The sequence below is a fragment of the Anas acuta genome, chromosome 1, assembly GCF_963932015.1.
Source record: "Anas acuta chromosome 1, bAnaAcu1.1, whole genome shotgun sequence".
In the NCBI taxonomy this organism is placed as follows: domain Eukaryota; kingdom Metazoa; phylum Chordata; class Aves; order Anseriformes; family Anatidae; genus Anas; species Anas acuta.
Window position 1 is genome coordinate 117,404,863 of NC_088979.1, and position 19,464 is coordinate 117,424,326.

At 46.3% G+C, this 19,464-nt stretch overlaps 1 long non-coding RNA gene across 1 annotated transcript; it reads left to right on the forward strand.

Moving 5' to 3' along the window:
- Positions 1 to 1,577: 1,577 nt before the first annotated feature.
- On the forward strand, positions 1,578 to 7,422 carry LOC137863286 (uncharacterized). The gene is made up of 2 exons (XR_011100837.1): positions 1,578 to 3,410; positions 5,470 to 7,422. It is a non-coding gene; the product is annotated as an uncharacterized lncRNA (long non-coding RNA).
- The last annotated feature ends 12,042 nt before the right edge of the window (positions 7,423 to 19,464 follow it).

Sequence of the window (19,464 nt, forward strand, 5' to 3'; positions counted from 1 at the left end):
TTCCTCCGTCAGTCCTGCTAGTACCAGATTAACTCTCTCTGCTGTCTATGTTGTTAGGTGATTTGTCATGCAATACACTATTATATTACGTAGGGAAAACATTTTAATGCCCACAATCCCACAAAGCTAAAATCCTAATAGTTTATTGGCAGTTTATAGATCTATTAAAGGACAGTCATTCCCACAAGATGGTCACAAGGTGTTGGAGACAAGATACAACCCGGGGATGAAACAGAACGAGGTAATGGGACCAAGAGTTAAGGTAACAAAAGTAGCATAACATGCACAGTTGCTCTGTTGTGGTATTTTCATCCTGATGATTTTAATGATGGAATGCTGGACACCCCAGGGTACTGGGAAATTCTTGGGATAATACCAGAAAATTTCTAAGTTACTGAATTACCTATATGCAATTGCTCTCTTTGCTGGAGAAAACCTGATCCAGTTTGTGGTGTCATCTGACATATCTGAGGTATTTAAGAAGCTCTCTGCTAATATGAGAAAAAAAAAGAAAAAAAAAAAAAAGCATCAGCCTACCTATAGCATGTCTCTGTATCAAACACAAAGTGAGGTGGCTTTAGAAGTGAGCAATGAAGAGGGTGACAGGTCCAGAAAACCCGGCAGAAATGGGACTGCTTGAAAGAAATGGCTTTTCTGGGTTTAAGAGAAAGAAGATTGAGAGGGAACACAGAAAACCATTTCTGATGGCGTTCTAAAAAGAACAGGAGTTAGTTGTTCCCTGCTTCCGTGGCAGAAGGGTTATACAACAGATAGTGGGCAGCTTTGTTTGCATAAACAAAGATTTTGGTTAAGTATCAGAAGTAGATTTATTCTGAAAATAGGAAGAGAAGAAGCAGTGAGGCAGCGCTGGAGGCTTGTGAAGTCCCTGTTTATGGAGTCTTTTAAAAACAAAGCTGCGTTAGTCAATGATGGTCTAGGCAGATTCACTTTGTTGTAAAGAAGGGATCAGTGAAGTCTTTACAGCCTGGTATTTCTATGATTTCTACTAAGTCTGTTGTTCTAACAGCAAGGCTGCAAGCTATGATCTTATTATACAAGTAAAGATAAATGGAAATCTTCATTGGGTTCCCAATGACTAACTCAGGAAAGGGAAACAGGAGGTTTGGGGAAAACGAAGGCTACAAGAACTTCTATATCTTTATCAGTGTAACGAGGCCCTTCAGTTTCAGGAGCATCTATGAAGAGGAACCTGGATTGAGTGGGCAAAGACTGCTACTCCTTGAACTCAAGGGAAAAACTGGAGGAATAGGTTTGTCCTGTGATTAAATAGATGGATCCAGGTCTACCAGTAGGATCCAGACCTACACTGTCTACACTTAGAAATGTACAAATAACAAAACCCACAGTAACAAAATGTTATTGATGGAAATACCCTGACATAGATAAAGTGGTTCACTATTTCAGAGCTGGAATAGGAGATTTAGTGAAATTAAGCTGCCTTTATTTCTTCTCTGAAGCCAGGGGGGAAAGTTTAATGGCACACAGGTAAAACAGATGGATTTTAAATTGCATCATCAGTGACTTATGGTATAAGTACTACATTTACGGTGATTGAGTGTTTTTAAACAGCATCCACTGGGCTTGAGTTAAAACATTAGATTTACTCAAGTGTATAATCTCTTACTTAATAACACTACATGTGAATTGCCACTGTATACATGAAAATCTAGTTTGTTTGCCTTGAGATTGGTTGATCCAATACTGACTAGGTTTCTTTGTTCATCCCAAGTCATTCATTGATTTCATATTTCTGTGGTCTCAGTGTTTTTTCTTTTTTTTTTTTCTTTTGTCAAATGTAGAGGTTCCTAAGTTCCTAAACAGTATTAGATCATAACCAGTGGCCCTACCTTAAGCTCTCAAGCATATACATAAGGCTTGAATCTTAACTCTGGAAGATGACAAGAACTGTGGGTCCAGTGCAACAAGCTGTATTTGTCCTGAGCATAATCTGACTCAGCTGAACTAGTTGTGTGCTAGGAGGGAGAGCAATTAAATCAGGACCTGTTGGGATGCAGAGAAGCACTCCAGTACTGATCATAGCAACAGCCACCACATTGACTTCAGTGCAGTTCCTCTAATGTATGCGAGAGTAAGTGAAAGTGGTTCTGGGTCCATAAGATCCTTACTCACTTGAGATTGCAGCCTACAACATGATCTGTTTCACCTGGAATGACATCAGTTAATTGAGATAATAGATACTTATCACTAGTTTATGACAATAAGAAGTTGTTCACGTTCTGTAAAAATTCAGTGAGTTAACAAAACCTAATTAGCACACCTCCTCCAAGAAGGCTATTAAGCTTGGAGTATCTAAAAGTCCTGTCTAAAGTCTACCATGGTGAAAGGCGTAGGCTCTGTCATGCTCCCATTGTTAATGGCTTGGAAGGATGAGCTGTTTAGACAGGTTGGTGTGAATTGATTATCCCCAGTCCATCTCACAATAGCCTATAGCCTGTTGTTGAACTCACAGCTAGTCCAGGTGAATGCGCTTGGTGAGTGAGGAAACCTTCTGGAAACCTTCTGAGGCAGGGAGATGTAAAACTGAGGCAGTGCCTAAGGCTGCTAGCCTGCTAAGGATTGCAGCTTTAATTCCAGCTTCCCTGCATCCGGCATTATGTGATTAGACAGATGATCCTATTTTCTAAGGCTCTCCTGAGATACAGCAGATTGATGTGGCTTCTTAGCTGTAAAGGCATCATGAAGCTGTGAAGTACTTCATAAGGGCCTTTGACAGATGCTATTACCATAGACGTGATATTCTGAGGATAAACTATGTTATTTGTAATTATGTTGTTTATAAACTATTCTGTTTATATATCAGATACTGTTATTGTTGCTCCCTGCTACCCAATCTCTCTTTTTTCCATTTTTTCTTCTCTCTCCATCCCCAGCCAGCTCAGGTCTGAATGTTGTATGTTGTGGCCCAGAGGTGCATAAAAATGACCATACTGCATCCGCATTCAAACTGGGTACGTCAGCATAGCAGCATGCTGCACTGATCTGCAAGGAAGCCTTGGCTCAGCTCAGCACTGCCCATGCACAGTCTAGAGATGCCCAAGACCTGATGGCAAACCCACAGACCAGCCTGTTTCAGAGTGCAAATCTATCCTAGGTCTAAATGTTTGTCACCACTTCTCTGCCTATTGTTCGGTGTGGCCCAGAAATGAATAATGCAGAAGATTATTTGAGTCACGTGGCCTCTGCTTTCTCTCAAGTTCCTTGGATGAACAGAAGTTTCCTATAATATGCTGCTACACTTAGATCCATTTAAAATGCATTTAAAATGCATTTAGAGCTATTTTTGATCCCTTTCTTGCTTCAGAGTAGCAGTGCTTGGACCACCAAACAAGATTAATGAAAGCGTAGGACAACAAACATAGAGCTCCCAGGTAAGGCAAACGAACTCTTTCTTTTTTCTCCCTTTCCTATGCAAGCTGCATAAGCTGGATCTGAAAGCTGGTCAGCCAGCCTCACAAATGATCACCTCTTTCCCATTATCAATCCAGAAAGACCCAGCTTGATACAGAGCTACAGGACCACATTCAGATGTGTACTTGGGGGTGCTTCTTGTACGTTGACTAAAAAAAAAAGACTAACACAAAGGTTAATAAGAAGGAAAAATACTGTTCTTTCACAGACACTTCCAATCCTCCACTGTTTGCTCTCCTTGCTGCTCCCTGCCCCTTCTGTAGTCTCCTAGTCTGTAAAATATTCTTGCTTACATTGCATAACTTACAGTGTTGATGTCACTATGGAATTTGATGCTTGGCTGATGGATTTTTTTATTAGATGCAATGATTAGAATCTCAGCAGTTACCATAGCTTTAAAACTTCTATAAATGTGTACTTGTTTCCAGTGGGGTTTTCTCTGTATTTGTTAAATATCTGGCTGATTCACAACACTTATCACGACATGGGAGAATGAGTGTGTACGGAGGAGCGTGGGGGAAGGTTTGGATCTTAAAAGCCTCATCAGATGACTTAAGGGCGGCAAATCTGTTCTGTAGAGTAGGGAGCTTTATTCTTTAAAATACTGCCAACTGCAAAATAGCTTGCAGGAGAAACATGCAGACTCAGAAATATTGGTAAGGAGATACGATGTGCCTTTTCATTGCATTTGTGAATCAAAGCTAGCCCAAGGGTACTGTGAATTATTCCTCCTGAACTTGCTGAGAACTCCGGAAAAGGGGCTGAAATACCAAGGTCTCGGTTCCTAACACCAGCTCACCAGTGAAGGACAAGGGACCAGTATCCCATTTTCTTTCCCTAGATGAGATGAGGAGGGGTCCGAGGGATCACTTGTGTTGTCACATGCAGCCAGGATATGAAGTGGAACAAAGAAACTGCTCTTCACGTGAATCCATGTCTGTGCATCTGGTTTGTCTGCCTACATGGCAACAAGTTGGAGTATCCCACTGTGGATAATACATTAGGTCAGATAAGGAGGGAGTCCTGTCCTGCTGTATGTATCTGATTTGTTCAACTGAGGTGGGTTGGGGCTGTGGGGGGCTGTCTTAAAACTCCTTGCCACAGGAAGGAGTCTTAAAAGAGCCATTTTAAGTAAAAATAGCGTTTTTCTTCTTCTATTTTGGGGGCTCCCTTCCTTGGCATGTCTGACTCTACCTGCAGGTGTAGTTACCCCTGATAAGGAGTGCCTTTTTCTGGTTTAAGATAAGCCACTTCGGCACTAGATTGTAGGCACTGCTCAGTGTTATCTTGACTGGTCTCTTCAGTACCATTCTCTCTCCTTTTTTATGGTCATCTTGTCTCTTCAGGTTGATGGTTTTTCTGTTTCTTGCTCTGTGTCTAGTCCTCTCTGTATAGTCCTTGGAAGAGAGAGGCCTCTTATCATTAAAAAAAAAAAAAGGAAGAAAATATTTTTTGATGTTTTCTAGCATGTGTTCATGAGCACATGCAGCAGGTATGTCCTTGGGAGATAGTCCGTGTTTCAAAATGTGTTCTAGGACACATTGTTCATTCTGGAGAAATCATCCACAGGTATTTCTGAGGCACTACACTTCATTTATCAGTTCAGTGTCAATTGACATTTTCCCTCGTCCTTTCACCAGAAGGAAAAAAAAAAAAAAAAAAAGAGTGCGCATGAAAGGGTCAATGTTTATGAAAGGTCAGTAATTCCAATGAAATGCAAACCTAGGGCTTAAAAAAAAAAAAAAAGTTCTCCGTTGAGCAATAAAGCACTTAGAGTTTGACTTTGTTACGCAAGAGAGGAACTTTCCAGTTGGCTGGCAGTGGTTCCGAAGGGTGTCAGTGTGGTTATTGATTAATTAAGTCTATTGTTACTCACTTCTCTCATTAATCCGAGTGTTTTCTCTTCACTCATGTCCCTGCACAACCTTGTTTTAAAGACTTGGAAGCTGACAGACAATTGCTTTGAATACCAGGCTGCTTATTTGAATCGCTAACTCCTCCTGTCTCGGCAATTTCTAGGTGTGGCGTTTTAGACCTCACAGAAATGGGAAAGCTGCTTAAAGATGAAGGCGTCCCCAGTCCCATGTTCAGACCTGGAACGCTGTGTCCATGCGTAATGGAGAAGAGGGCGCAAGGGGCTGGGCAGGATACACGGCTCCTGTGCTCTCTGTAGGACTGCACTCGGTTCACGTGCCCAAACTGCACCTCCTGCTGTTCTCTGCTGAGCTCAGGGGTGGACTCCTCCCAAGGTTGCTGTTCAGGATGACAAATCCCTTGTGGGCCCGTGGAGTATCAACAAGCCAGGAGTAAAGTTTTGCTTCTCTGTATGCTCACCTCAGTATGCTCACCTCAGTTTAAGGGTATTTCCAAATACCCTTAAACCCACTGTCCTCTGCTCGTGTTTCCTGTCGTTAAAAAGCCTGAGCAGCGCTGCTGCCCTGGCAGCGGGAGGCTATGTCTAAAAAAACAGAGAAGAGCCCATCTTCTGCTAAGCCACCCAGTCCCTGGCATCTCTGTTTGCTGTACTGAGGGTACTTTGTTCACTGGTCCCTGGCCCCAAGCCACTGCCTCATGTCACACAGGAAGCTGAACCGCTGCCAGCTGGGAACAGCTTCTGGTCGCTATCTCCAGCCATCGGTGCTCAGCTGCAGCCTGTTAGCCAGGCTCCTGACCCGCCCGCCTTGCAGGTCCCAGGCATTTGCTTTCCCTTTCGAGCCCTTGAGATAGCAGAGTCTGTTGTACGGGGATGAATGGATTTAGGAAGCGCCAAGGCCAAACTAAGCACCGCTGGGTACCGGCAATTTTTAGCTTCAAGTCGTCAGTCCTGGCTGGAAGCAATTGTCAGAAACTAAGATGGACTGAGTTCAAGCGCAAGAGCACAACGCTCTTCCTTGATACAGCCTCTCCCCAGCAGCGATGCTCATACAGAGATCCTTTATCATGCCAGCCACAAGTCACTCCTGCTTCCTTCCAGCATTATGCCAGTGAAATACAGGAATCGTTTCAAGGGGAAAACTGCAGCAGCCAGGTCAGCAGAGCACCACCTCCACCTTTCTGAAGCAGGGGAAGGGAGGGGACTCTCTCAGTTCAGGGCTACTTGGCTGCTTTATCGTTTTGTTTGGCTGGACATGAAAGAGGCCTGGAAGTCTCGGCGGGCTATTTTAGGAAATCCTTTACAAGTTCCTCTAGGAAATGGGCCTTACCCTAACAATTCAATTAAATACAATTAGTCAGTTGATCCTGAAAGCAGAAGGAAATTGTATCATGCATATTTCATACAGGATTTGCTTAAGTATCTGTTTTTTAGCTCTTTGGCACTTGCTGATTGTCCTTTTGCCTGTAATTCCAGCTGGCAATACCGATGCCTTTGTATCAGAGAACTGGGCTTCCTCTCCTGAAGAGCTTAACAGCAGTGTCCACTGGCCTCAGTGGCAGTCCTGCAAGCTCAGTCCTCGTACAGATCAGGCTCGTACATACTATGCATGGGTTGGTCTGCCAGCACAGACAGATACACGGAAAAACTTCATGCCTGGGGATGTCCCATTTTCCTCCAGCTGTTCGGGTAGGTCTCCAAAGATCACCTTGCTGATAGCAGGAGACTGCTGTGGCTTTAGCAACGCGGCAAATTAAAACTGCAGTAACCCTTTGTGCAGCTTAGCACCGGGAAGGAGCCCTACATTCCCTAATGATTTTTCAAATGGGACTTTTTGTCCAGTTCCTAGCCACAGCAATGTGTTGACCATCATGAGAGTCCCAGGAGAGCTGGGACCAGGGAAGAGGGCTGGCACAGCAGATGGAGATGTGTTTAGCTGGTGCTTTCTTAGCAGTGCAAATGTGTTGAACATTGCACAGCCAAACCGATGTAAACAGAGTAATATATTTCAGCATAATTGCACTAATTATATGGGGACACTGGTGTTAACTAAACAGCTGTTACCTTTCTCTGATTGAATTAAATAGTTATAAACCTCAGAGGCTTGCTAATATCCTCTTCCTGTCTCGCTTAAACCTCTTTTCCTGTTGTCTGCTTTATCAATCAGTGAGTATGCCTGAGGATTTTGCAGTGTCTCTCCTCCCTCAGATTAGGAGTATTTGTGGTGCCTTGCTCTCCAAAGCCTTGCACACACAGGGAAATTTTCCTGAAGTTCCTCGGCCACCTCACAGCACGCTGGTGCCTGCGCTGCTCTGCTGGGTTTTGTGTGAGGGGCTGATCCTGGAAATTAGTTGATCCTGATCTGAATAAACCTGTCAGTAGAAGCAGCTGATGCTTTGCTGCTCATAGAGCAGCCTAACGCATAGGAGGTAAGGCTCAGCATTGCCCTGATGAGGGCTATATTTTCTGACTGGTCACCAGGGCGGGCACAGTTCAAGCAGTGCCTCTCCCAGCCCCCAGAGGTGCTCCAGCTGCCTTTGCAGCCTTGTTGGAGCAGCTTGAAGTGCTACATCCAAAGCAGACGTAGGCAAACCCATTTTGCTCTGTGCTATAGCAGAAGAATTTGACCCTTAAAAGCCCCAATAAATAGTAGCATGGATGGGAACATTTCTAAACTGCACAAGTGGGACAGCTGAGCATTAACAGGAGGGGGTCCTCCAGCCTTGTGCCCATGCTGATCATTTTCAGTCTCTTTCTCGTCATCTTATCTTCACTCACCTTCTCTTTGTTGTCCTCATTGCACTCTTCAAATATTTCTTTGTCAGTGCTTCAGATCACCTTACTGGAGCAGGAGGGAAATCTGCTTTTGCAAGAGCAAAGTTGGCGGCTTGGTGGCCCAGCTCCTGCGTGCTCAGCTCCACCAGGTCCCCCTTGAATGTAAGTGCCTGGCTTCACGTCAACCGTGGCCCTGCGCAATCCTCTCTGTATTGGTTTAAATTTGCTGAAAATAGGTCGCCCACCCTATCTACGAAAGAGCATAAGAAAAGAATCCTAAACATTTTAATTAGCAGGCAGTTCTGAACTGGCAATACTCTGACAGGGCACGGCAGAGCTTATAAATAGAGCTTCGAGTGCCCATGATGTCAGGAACTACAAGAGCATCTGACTTGTGATTTATTACATCAGATCGTGGCTGGTTCACAGGCCTGTAACTCGCAGCCTATTTACATGTACAGTCAGTACACCCAGTATCATCCCTAAGCCAACCCAGCCTTGAGCAGATAGGTAAATACTGCCTGGAATTGAAACAGTAAACAACCAATTAAAAGTTTAACCTCATCCTTCCCAGTTTCTTCCTGTAGTATCAGCTGAGGATACTGTTGCCTAAATTAAGATTGTGTGAGATAATAACAATTTAAAGTTCTTTCATTTGCCTCTGTCATTTTTGCACAAACAGTACTTTTACATTTTTTTGAGTATTTATGCTCAAAAATAATTTCCAAAGCTTGTTCTCTCATGAAAATTGGATTTATTTGAAAACATTTTTCTTTTTCTTCAGTGCAAGATCATTCTTTTTAAAAGATTGCTTGGAATAAATATGTGAAAGCTCATTTATGGAGTTTAATGAAAGACGAATTGTAATTTTGTATATAGTTCTGGGCACCGCATGCAGATGCACATAGATTGCTTTACCTAAACAACAGTTTGCATAACCAGAGTTGGACAATGTAATTAGAAAGGGAAAAACTTGGTATTCTGATTAAATAAGTAACAATAAATTTAAAGTCACGTCTTTCTAGGGCTGAGGGGAGGATCTCATTCACTTTGGCCATGTTTTGGAAGAGGTCACAGTTACAGATCAAAGATTTACATATAGGCCAGTATAAACCTCTGTCATTAATGATTCCTGAATGTAACAATTTTAAGACTGGAAAATTCTGTGTCCCTTTCATGTCCCCTGCTGTTACCGATTTCCAGGGAGAATTTGGTTTTCCATAGCTGACTCATGGAGGAAGACACCCAGCAAGAAATCTGCTGGAAGAGCTAGACCTGTCAGCCTATGCCAGTGCAACTGGATGCATTGCAAGACAGACAAAGCCCACCCTAAATAAAATGCTGTGTGATGATACCCAGCTATCTGAAAGCTGGTATATGCAGGTATCTGAAAACGGACAGGGAATACCTGCATGGTTTAGAAATGGCAAAATGGGAAATAACTTACCTGGGCTGCTCGCAGCTGAACATCGGTAGATCACACTGGTCCATTTGCATGTGTTCTCTGTCAAAGTGCACTGTAAAGCACTCCTAAATGTATGTTGTGATTTACTCCGCCTTCTTTTTAAAAGACAATACAAAACCAAACCAAAACAAAAAACCTTAAGTAATCTAAGTCTACCAGAGAACATAAGTAATTAGTAGCACTAATGTCCTGTAAAATACCTTGGACTATGCCTTGAGGTTTCATAGTATGCGATCTTAAAAGCATCGCCTGTTCTGCTGGAAAGCCTGCCTCTGCCCTGGGAGCAGAAGCTCTTTTCCTATTCTCATGGGACAAATCCCAGAGCAGCTAGTAGAAGATCAAATACTACATGTCAGTGTCATTTGCAAGGGGGACACAAAGGAAACTTCCCTAGCGAGATGGTTCTTTCTGAATGTTCATCTGTCTTAACTGACAGACTAAATGTTAGCAGCCCTTGCTGGAGTTGGGACAGAGTGCAGATGAGATGATTAAATCTGCATGAGAAATTTTTTTGCATTTTGCAAAATTTTGCAGATTTTGCATTTTATATGTAGCTGTATTCGCTAAATAGCGACTTGGCAGGTTAAAATATGCTGGTGGCCAAAAAAGAGACATCTACTCCACAGCATTTCAGCAGTATTTCTTCTAGTTAGGCTTATGTATATCTGTAGGTGGCCTCAAAGCTGATTGGTTTTTTGTTTGTTTGTTTAACTTTTGGGTCTGCTTTTGGATATCTGAATGTTTTCAGACTTCTGCTTATGCTATGGGCAGAGGGCTCAGTGGAGATCGTGAGAGTGCCAGGTGCTTGCTCCCTCTGAAACGAAGAGCCAAGGTGTTGTGAATGTCAAGAAAAAATGTGTATCTTTGTGCAAAGAAAAGGTATTTGTGTGCACTGCTGCTAATCTCAGGTGTTCAGTCATCAAGGAGTGGGCCCTCAACATTTAGAAATTAAGTATTATTAAACACATGGAGCCCCCACACAGTTTTTTATACCTTCTGGATATGGGTGCTTTTGGTGCACAGAGAGATTTTCAGGCTTTTTGGTGTAGTCATGACAGCTTGAATCCTCTTTCCCTTCGAACAAAGCACCTATGCAACCCCCTGACACCAGGAACTGCGTCAGGAACTGCTTGAAGAGAAATACCAAATATTGCAAAACTTGCTTTTATAAAAATATGCAGGTAATTTGTAACATTTCTCATCCAGTTACTGGCACGCTGCCACTGGTGCACGGTAGCACTGGAGGATGACCCGGTGCCCCACTGTGTATTTTCCTGTGTCCATCTCCCAAGATGTGTGGTGTTAGCTGCTGTCAGAGCAGGGACAGTGGGCGAGATAAACCTCTGCCCTGCTCCACTCTGGCATTTCTGATGTATTTTGGATTCTGAAGAGTTAATGAGTATATGGATTCATTGTTCTTCCTCCCTAATTAGATCCCAGAGGAAAAACGCCACAAGCCTCAGCCACGTCCTTAATCTCCTGAACAATAGAAACGGTATTGAAAAAAAATCAGCTCCCTTCCTGGGAGGAGTGGACACTTCTTGGTGGCTCAAAGCCAGGTTTCTGGTGCAAGCCCCACGCAGGGCTGGACAGGGACCTGTGGGCACCTCCTCTTGGCTGGGCTGGGCTCCTGCCAGGCAGGTGTGTGTGGCCCCAAATCTGCCAGCAGTGCAGAGGGATGGCAGGAAAGGGGAAGCCCAGGCACTTGGGCAAGCAGCGTGCTCACCTCTGCGAAAGGCAGCTTCCTTCCAGACTGGCAGTGCTTTTGGATGGACGGGTGCCCCACACTTGCCCAATGTGGCTTCTGGAAAGGCGCCTTCCCTCTCCAGGTCTGTCAGCTCCCCAGCACTAAAAATACTTCTGTGAAATGTGCACTCCTCTGCACGCACTGGTGCAGAGGGCTTCGGCCGGGCTGGCAGAAGCAGTCTCCTGATGTTTCCCATGTGCTTCAGGAAGGGCACAGTCAGCTGCCCAGAACCATTATCAAAAGAATTGGGACAGAGAAGTGAACACATTAACCCAACCTCTCCTCCTCCTCCTCCTTCTACTCCTCCCTCTGACTCAACAAGTGGTGTAAGCTGCAGAACAGCATCCTTATCCACCAAAGCATGTGCTTTACTTCCATAACAAATTGAGGTATTAGGATTTTTAAAGCCCAGATGTTTCTCAGAGTTATATAAACCCAGGGGCACCCAGGTGCCTACGTACTCTGACTTCAGAGCACAAGCAAAGGGAAAATCCCTTCAGGATCACATGCCTGGCCCACGACCAGGCTGCTGAGCAGGGTTATTCAAACTGTGAGGTGCAAGAGGCTGAGATAGCAAAAGTCCAAAAAAGAATGTGGAGAAGGTGCAAAATCACATGCCTTTCCTTTTCTTTTTCCTCAGATGGGCCTTGGCAAAACTAGGAAGTACTACAACCCTGCCTCCCAAATCAAGAGTCAAGTGCTCCTGTGAAAGAGCTCATGCAGAAAGCCAGCCAGCAGTAGAAGAGGCTAAGAATATTGAAAAGAAAAAAGATGTAACTAGACAGGTAAATATTGCATTGGGTGTTTCCAAATGTTATGTGTTTCTTTTTCCTCTTCCTGCTTCCCCTATTGAGACAGAACTCTCATCTGGGAACAAGGAGAAATTCCCTCTTGTTTTGTTGAGCTAGGGTGTATAAGAAAAATATTTATTTTTCCTCTTCCTGCTTCCCCTCTTGAGACAGAAAACTCTGATCTGGAAGCAAGGAGACATTCTCTCTTGTTTGGTTGCATTAGTGTGTATAGGCAAAGTTCGAAAATTTATAGGTTTTGAGAATTATGTTCTACCTTTAGAACTGTAATGAACACTGAATCTGGTTGATGGAGGTCTTTCTTGGTGAACTTGAAATGTTGACCAGGAGCTCTTTGAATTCTTAGCCAGAAGGTAGCCAAGACTATTTTCTTCCAACAGCTTATTTTGGCATTTTAATCAAAGAGATGTTAATGAGCACACAGCATTAAAAAGAGCTGCTCCTGCCTCATACTAGAGCTCATCTCTGCCATAATAGCTCTACTGAAAAGAGGAAAACCATGGTGTGGATTCAGTCCTGTGTGGGCTTTGGCTCTGTTTCTTCTGTGAAGCTCTGTCCCGTGCACAGAATGGGCAGCCTGACCCCTTTCTACCTTCCATCTACCCTGGGATGCCTGTCCTGAGTTACAGCAATCAACAGCATGACCCAGCCTTATCTGAAACTGGGAAATCATAGAGCTATTAGGAATGCGGAAAATACCTTTTTTCCCCCACCTCCCACCACACCCCCAGGCCCCAGGCAACTGCAATCAGCAAAAGCTTTAATGTAAGTGCAGTGATACAGGCAAAAACATTGTGAGCTTTTTTGCTGGTGTGGCTCCTTATTACTACCTGGGAAAATAAACCACAACAGCATTGCTGAACTTTGCTAGTTACAGCATTACATCTGTAGCTGCACCTTGTTTGTTGGTGACAAAAAGTGAGATTTGAAACTGTGCAACCAGTGAGGCAAGAAATATATTTTAGTAGAAGCTGCAGCATCATGAGGAGTGAAGGAATGAAGCTGCAGGCACCTAAGAAAAGCACTTGAACACATTTTGAGGACACCCATATGCACGTGGGACCTTTCTAAGGAGAGCTGCATAATGCCTCTAAGTATGGGACTTCTTGTCGCAGCTTGCGTAGGCTGGGATACCAAGGATGGCTTGGTATGGAGAGCATCAGGCCTTTCTGGCTGTAATAATAAGTGGCTGACGCAGTTTCAGCCTAGTGGCCTCCTAAAACTCTCAATATGTGCCAGATACAAGGAGCTCTTCATCACATGGATGTCTGAAGAACCAGATTGAGGCCAGCACATCTGGGCATGCAGAGTACTAATCAGTCCTCAGAGGCTGAGTCACCATCCACTCCTACCAGACCAGGTTTTGAAGTAGGTCAGAGATCAGTTGTTTATTGTCAAAATCCTTAAGCTCTCTATCCTTCCTTGCCAGTACAGCTCTTCAGCTTTCCACCACTGTTTCAGAGTTACTCTAAGCGGCCTGTGCCACTTAGTCAACTTTTCCTTAACGTCGCTTTCCAGAGGGAAGCAAACAAAGCGTCACCCTCGGTCAGGGCAGGGTGCCCTCTGTGCATGACCTTTACCATGCTAACCTGCCCTCATCTTGCCCGACAGCATTAATTGCCTCTTAGCGCGGCTTTGTCCACAGCTCTGGGAGGTTAGGCCAGGCAGCTCATGCTTGCAATAGCTAGGAACTAGTAATAGCCAGTTTGGATCCCGGTATGAGAGAAGGAGAGGCTGGTCATGCCCCTGCTCCAGCACCCCATTAGGGTAGAGGAATCGCCAAGGTGCAGGTTAGTTTCAGCTCAGCCCTCTCCCCTGCCGACACAGGCTCTTCCTCATCTTCTGTCTCAGCTCTGCACCACAACCCACATGAGGAGGGCGTGCTGCTATCTGTTCTTGTTTCCTCCCTCTCTGTGTTCCTATCAGAAACACCACGCTGAGTCAGAGGCAGGGGCTGTGACTGAAATGAGAGAGAAAACTCAGAAATGCACAGATTTCAGACCAATGCGGCTACCCCAGCTCTTGAAAGAAAACTAGGCCTCAAAAGTGTATGAGATACTCAGCAAACAGTGGCTAAAGAAACGCTGTGGTATTAGAAACTGCCTAGCAAGCAGCAAAATAGGATAGCAGAGAGTGTCTGGCTTGCTGAAGGTAACAAACAAGACTCAGAAGAGTGTTGTAGCATGGGTGTTACGTGACCTTCTACCCTCTTGCGGTATCTGCTGTTTTTGGACATTTGCTGAAAAGAATCCCTCCAAGATCACTCCTCTGGTATATTGGGTGGTGATAGCTGGGTTTTCCAGCACAAACATAACTGTGCTACAGTGAGAAGTTTCCAGCAGGGATACTCTTTTCACATGCGTTTGGATGAGAAGTCATTTAAAAGCCCGTGCTCCCTAGGTAGGAACAGGGTACCACAAACCAACACCAGGTGTCCCGATATTCTAGTCCCAGACATATAAATCTAGCCGCTGGCAATATGCTCCCATTGTACATTAAGCAGAACAGATCTGGAAGTATCTGGAAATACTTCCCACATCCAGATCTCCCCAGCAAGAACCACGTCTTGGGCAGGCTGCATTTTTATTGCCTTTACTGCCTGGCTCAGATGATAGCCCTATGCTTGAGGTGAGCTGTGTGAGTAATGGCACTTCAGTATAATGGAGCCATTTGCATCTGCCCGGGTGAAATGGTGTTTAATGGTCTGTACAGTTACACGACCTCTGGTTGCAATCCGATCAGATATCGCGAGATAGATAAAGTGGAGTCTTGCTGATCATGGGAGGGGAATGGAGGGTGTTAGGAGGGGAGTTTGGGATTTGGGGGATAGCCCAAAGGAGGGAGGACTGGTCAGTAGGTGGCAATCTTATATCTGAAGCAGGAAAGACCCATGACAGCACTAGAAAAATCCATGCTACTGGCCATGTTTTCCATGAGATGTGTAATCAGGAGGTCTAAACTCTTTGGGTAGTAGTTCTAATTGCATGGAGTGGGTGCACCGTGCAAATACAAGCCATGGATTATCATTAACCAAACCTCAGGCATCTCAGTCGGTCCTTACAGCGGTGAATGACCACTTCACAGACTGATGGACTACTTGGTCTGTGCAAAGTCAGTCACCTGCAGCAGTTTGATCAACGCTGCTTTTAATTCAACACTGCAGTTTAGGCATCTTTGCTGATACAGTGCTGACTCAAGAAACGCTTTCATTTGGGGCTTTTTGTCACGTATAGGAAAAGTGCTGCAAACCATTTCCAGAGCATTTGACCTCATTTGCAGCCTGTCAAGTGGGAGAGAGGCCGTGAAGCAGGAGAGTGGCTGGGACCAGGCAGGGAGTACACAGCAATGAAAGCATTTATGCTACACGTTGTCCTAACAACAGCAGCCGTCTCTAACCCAAGATTTCCTGTGCTAACATCGTGAGGAATCCTTGGCTGTGGCCTGTTACCTGAAAGGAACTTCAGGGGATGGAGGAGGTGAGAAAAAAACAGATGCTGCTGCTTTTAAAGCAAATATAGCATTGATGAGAGTTAACTTGTTCACAACCCTGGTTCCTCAAGCCTTGCCTCGCTCACAGGGATGTGAAGAACAGGCAGAGCTGGAGCAAAACATGCCTGTTCTGCCTTTGCTCCAGGTGGCCATGACAGTGCAGGTCCATGGGAGTGCAGGTGCAGGAAAGGCTCAGGTTCTTTCTTGTGGACGCTTCTGGGGCTACTGTCACCTGTAATGTCACCAAACTGCACAGGCCTCAGAGCACCAGCCCCCAGTACCCTGCTGAAACAGCTCTTGCCCTGAATTCAGTGAAGCGAGGTGAGGGGGCTAAACACGAGGTTACATGTCAGGCCGTGGCAAGGCAAACCGTCATGCCAAAGCCTCCCAGATCCTTGTCCTTTCCCTTGGGTTAGAGCAATCTCAGTTGCCTGTTCAGATCTTAGCCCCATAACCGAGCAGCTGATTTGGGTCCGTTGCAACCGAGATACGAGCCCCTGAGGCCTACGACTCATTTTGCTCAGCGTGCCAGCAGTCACCAGCTGGAATCTGACAGCTAAGCACTGCTAGTCTGTGTTTGATTTACGCTGGCGGCCTTCTTGCTGGAGTCAAGGTCAACGGGAGTAGCACAGGGAGGTGAAGAGGCTGTTACAGCACACAGGAGCCACCCAGACACTCACACGCAGCTTGATTTCTCGCCATTTTTCATGGCCTGGTTTTCACAACGTGTGCCCACGGATTTAGGTTATAACCCCGGCGGTGTTGCAACAAGTTACGGCCTGGGAGTGTGTTTCGGCTGCCTCGCGAGCAGCCCGGGCTGCCTGGCTGCGGCTTGCAGGTAGCAGGTGAGGCTTTTGCTCCTGTCCCACTGTAACCTGAAGCACATCAAGAGTAAGCTCACCTGCACCAAGCCCTTCTGCCCGAGATGCACGGCCCTCACCTGGCCGCCTGGGAGAGCTTGGGACACTGCGGGAGTGCAGCTCAGCGGGGCGTGGGGAGGAAAGGGCGAGCATCAGAGCGGCTCGGGCAGCTGCTCACACACTGCCCTCTGAAGCGGTGATCCGTGTTGATGACCTGACCCGGTTTCAGTCCCCTGTCAGCTTCACAAGGAAGAATGCTTTGGGATTTCCAGAAGGCACTTGCACAAGGGCTGATAAGAGGTGAGCTGCAGGCTGAGGCAGGCGCATCGTCGAGGCGGTGTTGCCACACGTGTTGTAAGGGTGAGTGAGGTATGTTGGCATTTCATGAAAAGTCCACTCCTTAGTGTAAGCCAGATGTCTCGCAGCCTCAGGAGCCGGTCCGGGGCTTGCAGCGGCAGAATCACAGGCAGGAGTGGAGGAAAGGCTGGGACACACAGGAGGGCTTGGAGCCTCACATCTGGCCTGCTTGTGCTTGCTCCTTCTCACCTTTGGTGAAACACTGGTTGCTTATCTCTGAAAGCCATTTGCTTTCCACCCACCTGCTGTGTCAGCCCTCAGAAGAGCCTGCCCTGGAAAACAAATGTCTGCCCTGTCAGTCTTTGTGTCTCCTTTCCTCTCTCGTGACCTTGTCCCTACCCAGAAGCACGTTTGTCCCAGCTCCACCAAGTCCAGAGCGGAAATCCCTGCTTAGCCTTCCCTGGAACTGGGAGAAATGAGGAAGAAAAGCAGTAGAGCAGGGAATGAGGGGAAGATGGGGCAAAGAGACAGCAAAATAAATGGGCAGGGAAATTGAGATGAGTGTGTGATCCCAGCATATGGAATGGGGATGTGCTGGAAAGGAAGGGACTTGCTGTTGCACTAGAGAGAGGAGCTCAAAGGGAGCTAGGCAGGAGACGTGGGAAATTTCACTGGATCTTTAGAAAGGTCTCCAAGGCTGAAAGATGGCAAAAAAGGGAAGCACACAAATAGTTATGGCCCTATGGAGAGCTTCACGTTTGTTTCCTTAGATGGTCCTCACTTAACTGTGCTGTGCACAGGTGCATTTAAAGCCTTGCTTACGCCACAACTTTAACCTGAAGCGTTAACCAGTGGCTGGAATGGCTGGCCCCAAACACGTGGGTCAAGGGGCCCTGTGGTGAGCACCCATGAAGTGGTGGCCGTAGCAGCTCCACAGGTCCCATCCCCACCTCTCATCTGCCCGGAGGCCTCCCCGTGTCCCCGCCAGCCCAGCATGGGGGCTGGGAGGACAGTGGTGCTGGTGTAACTGGTTTGATCGGCGCCGACTCCAGCTGCCTGCACCAGAGCGGATTCCTCCCCTGGGCCTCCTCAGGGCACAGCAGCCACTGGGTACCAGCACCGTGTGCCTCCTGGGGCTCCTTGCCCAGCCAGAGAAGGGCCATGCGGGTGAGGGAGCAGGCTCCCACCGACCACAGGCCCTGTGCCACCGTGTGGGCAGTGGAAAGCCAGCAGGGCATTGGCACCAGTGGGAGAGAGCACGTGCCGATGGCAGCAGCATGGCCATGGGGCTTTAGGTGCCTCCACAAGGCCGAGCAGAAGGCTGGAAGCGGTTGACATTGGTCTCCAGCTGTGCACAATCCTGGTTTTCAGGGGAGCAAGGTTTCTACAAGGCTTCTTGTAGGAAAATGACTCTCACTGCACTCTTTTGTTGTCCCAAGTTGTTGCCCCGAGGGACAGCGGAAAAAGCCAAGGGGGAAGTCCTGTTCTGCAGCATTTTCTCCTTGAACTCCAGAAGGCAAGGTGATTTTGCTGTAAAGGGCCGTAGTCTCCAGCAGCAGCCACGCTTGGCCGCTGGGCATTTCTGCCTGGCTGACAGGGATTGGGCTAAATGCACAGCGCAGCCGAGCACAGAGCACGTTGGCTGAACACTTTGTGTCGCGGCGATGTGCAAGTAGGGCTGGGCAGAGTCCAGCTGTGCAGGGGGCCAGGGATGTGTGATCCTATCCTGAACAGCTTTTCCTGCTCCTCCTGCTCTGAGGACTGGCACGAAATGATGCAAAGAGCATTAGGCAAGGACGGGTAGCCCCTTTATTCTGCCAATCAAGGCTTCAGCAGGAGATTCCTGCTCTGGAGTTCACCATTAAACCGCAGAAGCCTCATTGGAGCAAGCAGAAATACCAAATCCTAAGCCTTGAACTTGGACTTCGTCTTCACTTCTATCACACTGGAAGGACAAAGCCACACTGGGTTATTTGCTTTTCTTTTTTTTGAATTCCTTTTGTCTCAAGGACCTGATGCTGTGGACAAGAACAAAAAAACACTTCTCCTTGGTTCCCTCTGAATTTCTGCACATGCTGCTTGTTCTCCTGGAGAAGGCGATCTCCCCACTCCCTTCCTACAGGTTTTTTAACCCCTATTTTCAATGCATTCCAGCAGGAGAGGTGGCCTGTAAGCATGTTGTCTCAGATCACCCTGCTGTCAGCAAGCCAGGACTTGTGGAAAGGAAATTTCTTTAGGCCAGGAATGTGTTAACTGTTTGGCACTGGCTCTCCCATCAGGGGCTGCATGTTGTACCGGGGATTTTCCACTGGTTCTGCCTGTTCCAGCTTCTCAGCTGGGTGCATTTTCCCACAAAGATGTGGCCTCAGAAGTGCCATCTTTATCGTAAAGTCACTCAGGTAAAGAGAACGGCTAGAGCATGGTTCTCATGCTCCCTGCTTCCTACCAGGTACTTCGCTTTATCTTGCATGATAACTGAGACCGAGCCTTTGAAAAACTACGTGTCAGGGCTGAATTATTTATAGTCATGTCAAACATTCCTGAGTGTAAGGGTAAAGCCCAGGATGAAGTATCCTGGTATGCCACTGATGAGGAAGACGCGTTTTCCCAGTCGGGGCTGACAAAGATGTAGTGTAGACAAAGATGGTATTTGCCAATCAGAGAGGGGATCTTTATTGGTTTACAAAACAAAATCAAAC